At 44.6% G+C, this 7,528-nt stretch overlaps 1 long non-coding RNA gene across 1 annotated transcript in view; it reads left to right on the top strand.

Annotated features, from left to right (window-relative positions):
* Positions 1 to 7,459, top strand: part of LOC125486950 — a 20,536-nt gene extending 13,077 nt beyond the window's left edge. Inside the window, exon 3 of the long non-coding RNA XR_007265523.1 lies at positions 7,382 to 7,459. This is a non-coding gene — a long non-coding RNA (uncharacterized LOC125486950). The remainder of the gene's footprint in view (positions 1 to 7,381) is intronic.
* The last annotated feature ends 69 nt before the right edge of the window (positions 7,460 to 7,528 follow it).

Genomic DNA, 7,528 nt, shown 5'->3' on the forward strand with positions numbered 1-7,528 from the left:
AAAAAAAAAAAACAAAAAAAAACGGGATTTTCCTATCCAACCAAAAAGGGCAGACAGGGCCTCAGTCAAGCTCAGGTTTTCTTCGGGGATGTGCAGTGCTTACCCGAATACTGTACTGGAGTGAAGGCTGTACCCACTCATCATTCCCTGACTCGGGAGAGGAAGCCCGGTCACCGGAGGTTGCAGTTTCTGCTGAGCCTTCGTCCTGAGCTCACCGATGAGGACAGGAGGTTGTGAGGCGTGCGCAAGGTGATCCTTAGGAAAAGGAACACTTCTGTTTATTATCCCAGTTTGTGAGCAGGCTCTCTCTTATATGACTTGACCTCAATTGCTGAGCAGTCGTGAGTTTATTCAGGATTACTGTAGCAGTAACCACCCACACTTCCTGTTTACAGTGGCAGAGTTACAATGGAGTTTAATTGATACATCTTGTGTTTCTCATGCTTCCTACTTGCTCGCCTCCGCTGTTCATCTCTTAATTTGCTTGCTGGACCTCCGCTGGCTTCCGGTTTTTGCAGTTATTCAGCTTGAAAACTGTCTTGCTTAACTCTGTCATATTCCTCCTCCCTCTCTTGGTAAATTGTTCCAGCCCTACACTCTCAGGTCGCTGTCATTACAATTTTGACCTTGCTGAATTTCATTGGTGTCCACAGCTAGAGCGGCATTAGCATTGCGTTTTGGAATTCCCTTCCTAAACCCCACTGCCTCTCTACCTTTCTTTAAAATGTCCCTTAATTCCTTTTAGCTGTTCTAATAGCTCCTTATGCAGGTCAATAGCTAACTTTGTTTGATAAATCGCTTTAGGACACTTTACTACGCCAAAAGGGCCATAAGCAAATCTGTTTGTTAATAGTGTACATATGTGTGCGCTTGTGTTTGCAAGTGTGGGTAGTTGGCACAGATAGAACTTTCTAATGAAGCTAGAAATCTGGAGCACATATCCTGGCTGTTTCCTGCCCATATAAACCCTTGTTAACCACAGTCCCACCAAGATGGCAAGTGCTATTTTTAATTTAATTTAATTTAAAAAAAAAACTAGTAACAGTGTCTTTTAATGTCAGAAGGAATGATTGAAAGAACTTGCATGTATATAAGACATCCTGAAACAGTGAAAGGTGTTAAAGTGCTTCACAGCCACTTTTTAATACTTTGAGAATTTTCGTCATGGCCGTGATGTGGGCGGATCGACAGCCGGTGTCCTAACAGAGCTGTGATAATGTCCAGATATCCTGACTCAGTGATGGTTTTAGCTGACTGATAGATATTCAGTCAAGACTCCTCTTTGAAATTGTGACCATGGCATCTTTCATGTCTGGGAGGTTACTTGCTATAACTTCTTATGGGAAGACTGGCACCTCTGACAGTGCTGGGCAGAAGGGGAGAAAGCCTGATAAGGATGTTTACAAGTTACGAAAGCGGTCCAACTCGTCCATGTCGCCCCGATATCCTAAATTAATCCAGTGTCCTTTGCCAGCATTTGGCCTATATCCCTCTAAACCCTTCCTATTCATGTACCCATCCAAATACCTTTTAAATGTCATAATTGTACCTGCCTCCGCCACTTCCTCTGGCAGCTCGTTCCATAAGTACACCACCCTCTGCATGAAAAAGTTACCCCTCAGGTCCTTTTTAAATCTTTCCCCTCTCTCGTTAAACTTATTCCCTCTAGTTTTGGTCTCCCCGACCCTGAGAAAAAGACTTTGCCTATTCACCCTATTCATGCCCCTCATGATATTATAAACTTTGATAAGGTCATCCCCTCGGCCTCCGACACTCCAGGGAAAATAGCCCCAGCCTATTCAGCCTCTCCCTGTAGCTCAAACCCTCCAACCCTGGCAACATCCTTGTAAATCTTTTCTGTACCCTTTCAAGTCTATTAGTCAACTTGGTTGTGCAAGTTATTCGACTCCTACTCCTGTCCTAGCTTGCTGTGCATGCACTGGTTGCATGTGGTAAACCATTGGGAGAAAGAGCATGTTCATCACCCTTCTTTTAACTTCGAGGTGTTGAGAATCTAATTGCAGCGTTCCTCTGGTTGCTGTGGCTGTGGGACTGATTCCTGAGCTTTTGGGGAATGTAGATACAATCCCGTTGTTCATTAGATTAATATTGTTGAGCCATTGCAGGGACAGCGAGAGGGAAAGAAAAAGATAGTGAGGTTAACAAGTGCTGGCGTTCAGTAATTGAATGCAGCATGGCTTGATAAAGTGTCTTTTAAGTGTTAAAAGATAGTTTTGTTCATTTCCTCCTGCCCACCCCAAAATCCTCGCCGAGCACAGCTATTGCACGCCCAGCACTTAGCAAGCGTGCCAACCCCTTCAAAAGAACTTGTTGAAATGGAGCAGGAAAATGTATACAGGGTTTGCCACAACTTTCACCAAGCCTATACGATAGATTGTATTTTGTTAAAACAAACGGGCAGGAAATATACAATTAACAGTCAGGCGTTACATAGACAGGGTGGTTTAAGAACGTGTTTAGCATGCTTGTCTTCATTGCTGAGACTTTTGAGTATAGGAGTTGGGACATCGTGTTGAAGTTGTACTGGACTTTTTCTGGAGTACTGTGTGCTGTTCTGGTTGCCCTGTTATCAGAAGGATATTATTAAGTTGGAGAGGGTTCAGAAAGGATTTACCAGGATGCTGCCGGGTATGAAAGGTTTGAGTCATAAGAATAGTCTGGGACTTCTTCCACTGGAAAGGAGTTTGAGAGGTGACCCGATAGAGGTTTGTAAAACCATGAGGGGCACAGATAAGGTGAATAGCAAAGGTCTTTTCCCTCGGGTGGGGGATTTCAAAACCAGGGGGCTTATTTTTAAGGTGAGAGGAAAAAGATTTTGCAACGTTTTTATACAGTGTGGTTTGCATGAGGAATGAATTGCCAGAGGAAATGGTGGATGCAGATGCAGATGCAGGTGCAGCTACGGTGTTTAAAGGGTATTTCAACAGATAGGTGAATAGGAAAGATTTGGAGGGATATGGGCCAAATGCAGGTAGGTGGGACTAGTTTAGTTTGGGAACAAGGTCGGCATGGATTGGTTGGACTGAAAGGTCTGTTCCGGGGCTGTATGACCTAACTCATGGTTAGAGGGGTGGCTCAGTGGTTAGGGCTACTGCCTCACAGTGCTAGGGACCCAGGTTCGATTCCACCCTTGGGAGACTGTCTGTGTGGAGTTTGTACATTCTTCCCGTGTCTGTGTGGATTTGCTCCGGGTGCTCCAGTTTCCTCCCACAGTCCAAAGATGAGCAGGCTAGGTGAATTGGCCATGGTACATGTGGGGTTACGGTGATTAGGGTGGGAAGTCTGGGTGGGATACTTTTCGGAGGGTTGGTGCAGACTCAATGGGCTGAATGCCCCCTTTCCGCACTGTAGGGATTCTGTGATCACCTGTAAACAATCCTGTGCTTTGTTGTAAGAAATGTGGGATCTTACCACCCAAGAGGAGACTCCTCTGCTCGCTATCTCAAGGACGGTCAAGGATGCGTAATAACTCCTGGCCAAACCAACCATCTGTACATCCCGTGAGTAAATACATTAAAGTATACTGCCCATTCTGCTTCTCCCATCCTGCCCTTCCCAATACATTTTCTTGAAGTGCTGCAAGTTTTCTGTTTCCATTCTCTGCACGATTAACCATTTCCCTTTTAAAACCAGTAAATGATCTGCCTTCTCCTCAGGAGCTACATTCCAGCTCCTTAACCAGTCACTACATAAAAATATTTTCCCCTGTGGCAGCTTTGATCATTTTACCATTTTCCTTAAATCTGTGGCCTCTGTTTCTTGATCTTGGTGGGGAACAGTTGCTCTCTTTTGACCCTGACTATTTCCCTTATGGTATTAAACATCTGTGTTAAATCTCCTCTCAACCTCCTTTACTCTGAAGAGATCAACGCCAGCTTTTCCAAACTCCCCATATAATTGAAGTCCCCCCCCCAGTCATGGAACCATTCTTGTTAGTCTTTTCTATACTGTCTCCAAAGCCTTCACAAGGTGCTGTGCTTCAGTTGATGCCAGACTAATTTTGTTTAAAGGCTCACTGTAAGTACCTTGCTTTTGTATATCTATGTAAGGCGGGGGGGATTGTTGAGCTCAGTTAAATGAATGTTGGGTTTGCAATGCAGAGTGACACCAACAGCAAGAGTTTAATTCCTGCTATTATTACACAAGGCACACCCTATTTAAACCAACAGAATTCAACACCCAGAAAGAAATTTGTGGAAGAGATAGATAGTTGAAGGGTTCAGGAGAGTGGCAGGAAAGGGGAGTTGAGACTGAGATGAGATCAGCCACCATTGTAACGATTGACAGCAGTTTCGAGGGGCTAACTGTCTACTCCTGCTCCTAGTTCTTATGTTCAACAGGGAAGCATTCGAGTGTGTGTAAACCTGAACATTTACCCTCGCTCACTGAGCCTGAATGCCTCTTATGGGGACTATCAGACACCTAGAAAATTCAACACTCGCCACTCACCACTTTTGAGTCTAATAATCCTCAACCCAACCTGGGATTAAAGATCTTGATCCTGACAAGAGCCCCAGTTTGTTATGGACCAGACTTCAAAATATATGAAAACATAGCGTAGACCCTAACTTTTTCTTCTTTTAAAGGCAAGTGCCAGGCATTGCATTCAATTGGTCAAACTATCAATCTTGAAGCAAAACGCGCTTTACTATAGTTAAAATACAACAAAAGAAAGAATTGGAATAACTTAAACTCTATTGTTCCAAAATATAACATCCCATAAATGTACACTTGGCAAAAGCAAATTCCGTAAACTAGATTGTCTCACATGCAATTCTAGCAGCAGGAAGGGAACCCCCAGCTTTTAGCTGTAACAGAGAGGATACAGCTTCCACATCCAGTTTCAAGACCCCAGCAGCAACTGCTACTGAAGGCTAAAACAAAAAAAATTCTGATTCTCTGGGAGCTTGACCCCACCTATTCAGGCTGCTTCTATTGTTCCAACTTTCTTTATGAAAAAAAAAGCCCCAAGACCTCGCAAGCAGTTTACTTTATTAGCTTTACAGCAGTGTGTCCCAAACTTACTTCATAAAAATAACCAGGACCAAATACACCTCTTAAAGCCAGAGTATTGTCACAGAGAGCAGCCTGATGATCTGACAGGGCTATGGTGACTTTACATTATAAAGCCCTGCGTCTGTGTCCCTCATTTATCACTTTGCTGAATGTGGCAGGGCTAGTCATCGGTTTGTGCACATACAGCACCAGGTGCCACTGCTCCTTTAGAATTGTACCCTGTGTTTTATTGTCCCCTCCTCGTTCTTCCTGCTAACATAGGTCAGTTCTCACTTCTCTGTATTAAATGTGTCTGCCCGTTTCACCAATGTGATTGTGTCCTCGCAGAATCTATTGCAGTTCTCTCTCAGGTCATGAGGGTCTTGTCTTTTCTTGACTTCCCCCAATCATCCACAACAAGTCATTTCCCTAATGATAGTCCCCATAAGCGACATTCAGGCTCAGCGAGCGAGGGTAAATGTTCAGGTTTACACACACTCAAATGGTTCCCTGTTGAACGTAAGAACGAGGAGCAGGAGTAGACAGTTCAGCCCCTCGAACCTGCTCTGTCAATCGTTACAATGGTGGCTGATCCCATCTCGGTCTCAACTCCCCTTTTCTGCCGCTCTTCTGAACCCTTCAGCTATCTATCTCTTCCTCAAATTTCCTCAGTGCACTGGCATTCGTCACACTTGGGGGTAGTGTAACCCACAGGCTTTGAGGGGAGTAATTTCTCCTCGCCTCTGTTTTAAATCTGCTGCCCCTTATCCTAAATCTGTGACATCTCGTTCTAGATTGCCATACGGGGAAAACAGTCTGCCTATGTCCACTTTGCCAATCCTTTTTACCTTCTTATATGTCTCAATTAGGTCTCATCTCATTCTAAACTCCACATATGATAGATCTAATCTGCTCGCAAGGCAAACCCCTCATCTTTGGATACTGTGTCTCAGATATCTGTGTCTTAGCTACTGTAGCCTTGGAAGCTCACCTCCCACATCAGAGATAGCAAAAACTGCAGATGCTGGAGTCAGAGATAACACCGTGTGGAGCTGGAGGAACGCAGCAGGCCGGGCAGCATCAGAGGAGCAGGGAAAGTTGACGTTTCGGGTCAGGACCCTTGTTCAGAAATGGGGAGGGGGGAAGGGAGCTCTGCCTGGCCCGTTGTGTTCCTCCAGCTCCATGCTGTCTCACTTCCCACATCATTTGCTTCTGTTCGTGCCCCATTGGCAGTTATTACATAATGCAGGCTCCTTCCTTTCACTTTTTAGCTCTGAGTTGCATAAGTTACCAAGCTGGATCTTCAAGGCTGTCAGGTTTTTCTTGTTGCCAGTATGTCTTTCCTGTTGTGGTACGATAGCTTTTAATTCAAAATAAAACCTTTCGAGGCAGTGCTGGCCCTTGAGGGAGCTTTTGGGGTTGAGGACAGAAGATTCGTAGTGTTTGTAGAGATTCCTGGAAGGCCATTAGTTTTTTTTCTTAGTCACTAAAAATACGCAGAAATGTTTGACACAACTAGTTTTAATGATTTCCCCAAAATAGAGCTTTGAATGCATGGATTCCTACAGCCCGTTGAGACCGTGCTGTTCTCTGTAAGACCCTATCCAGTGAGTCCTATGTACTCATTCTTCCTCTAAGCCCTGTATGTGTTTGTTTTCTGAAGGGTATTTTGTTGTGTGTACTGTATATATAATGTACAGATGTATGTTGTTTCTCAACTGATGGTGGCCTTGACTATCTGGTCATTTGCCATACTGTTTGTGCATTTTGAATGTTAAAAGGAGAGTTGATTTGCACCAGGAACAGTGAACATCACTAAATTTGGAGAGAATTTTGAAGCTGTTGTTGAAATTGAGGGAAGGTTTAATATGTTTTTAATTACGAATGGTGCTTTTGGCAGATTAATCAGGGAGACACTGAACTAGTGGTAGTCAGGCCAGTTGCGAGATTGAAAACAATTGTCAAAACAACCAGAGGGCAGAGGAGCGAGTTATGCTCGGCACGAGAGCAGATTCAGTTATACCTTCCCAAAAGGAATTGGGTATGTTACGGCAAGGGGAGAAAGTTTCAGGGGCATCGAGAGAAGTGTAAAGCGATGCATTTAATCAGATCATTCCTTCGAAAAGCTATCACAGCCCTAAGGGGCTGAATAGTCTTCTCCAGTGCTCCATCGTCCTTACTGGTATAGGATGCTCCAATTCAGAGTTGTCAGATCCTGCAACATGCTCCTCCTGCACTGCTTCACAATTTGCTGAAGCAAGAGCTGTGCCAACACCTTTCTTGGACGGCAGCTAAGTGGCCGCTGATTGGATTCTGTTAATTTAGCAGGACGCCCTCTAAAGTGCTCCAATCTCTTCTGTTTCAGGGTTCTGCCGATCCCCGCCGGTGATGATCGCTGGAGGGCGTGTTTTTGTTTTGCCATGCGTGCAGCAGATTGAGAGGTAATGAGAGAACTGGTGGGACAGTGGGTCAGACCCTGTCCTCGCCCCCCCCCTCCCTCTGGGACTGGGTA

Source organism: Rhincodon typus, chromosome 35, assembly GCF_021869965.1.
Source record: "Rhincodon typus isolate 14 chromosome 35, sRhiTyp1.1, whole genome shotgun sequence".
NCBI classification, from domain to species: domain Eukaryota; kingdom Metazoa; phylum Chordata; class Chondrichthyes; order Orectolobiformes; family Rhincodontidae; genus Rhincodon; species Rhincodon typus.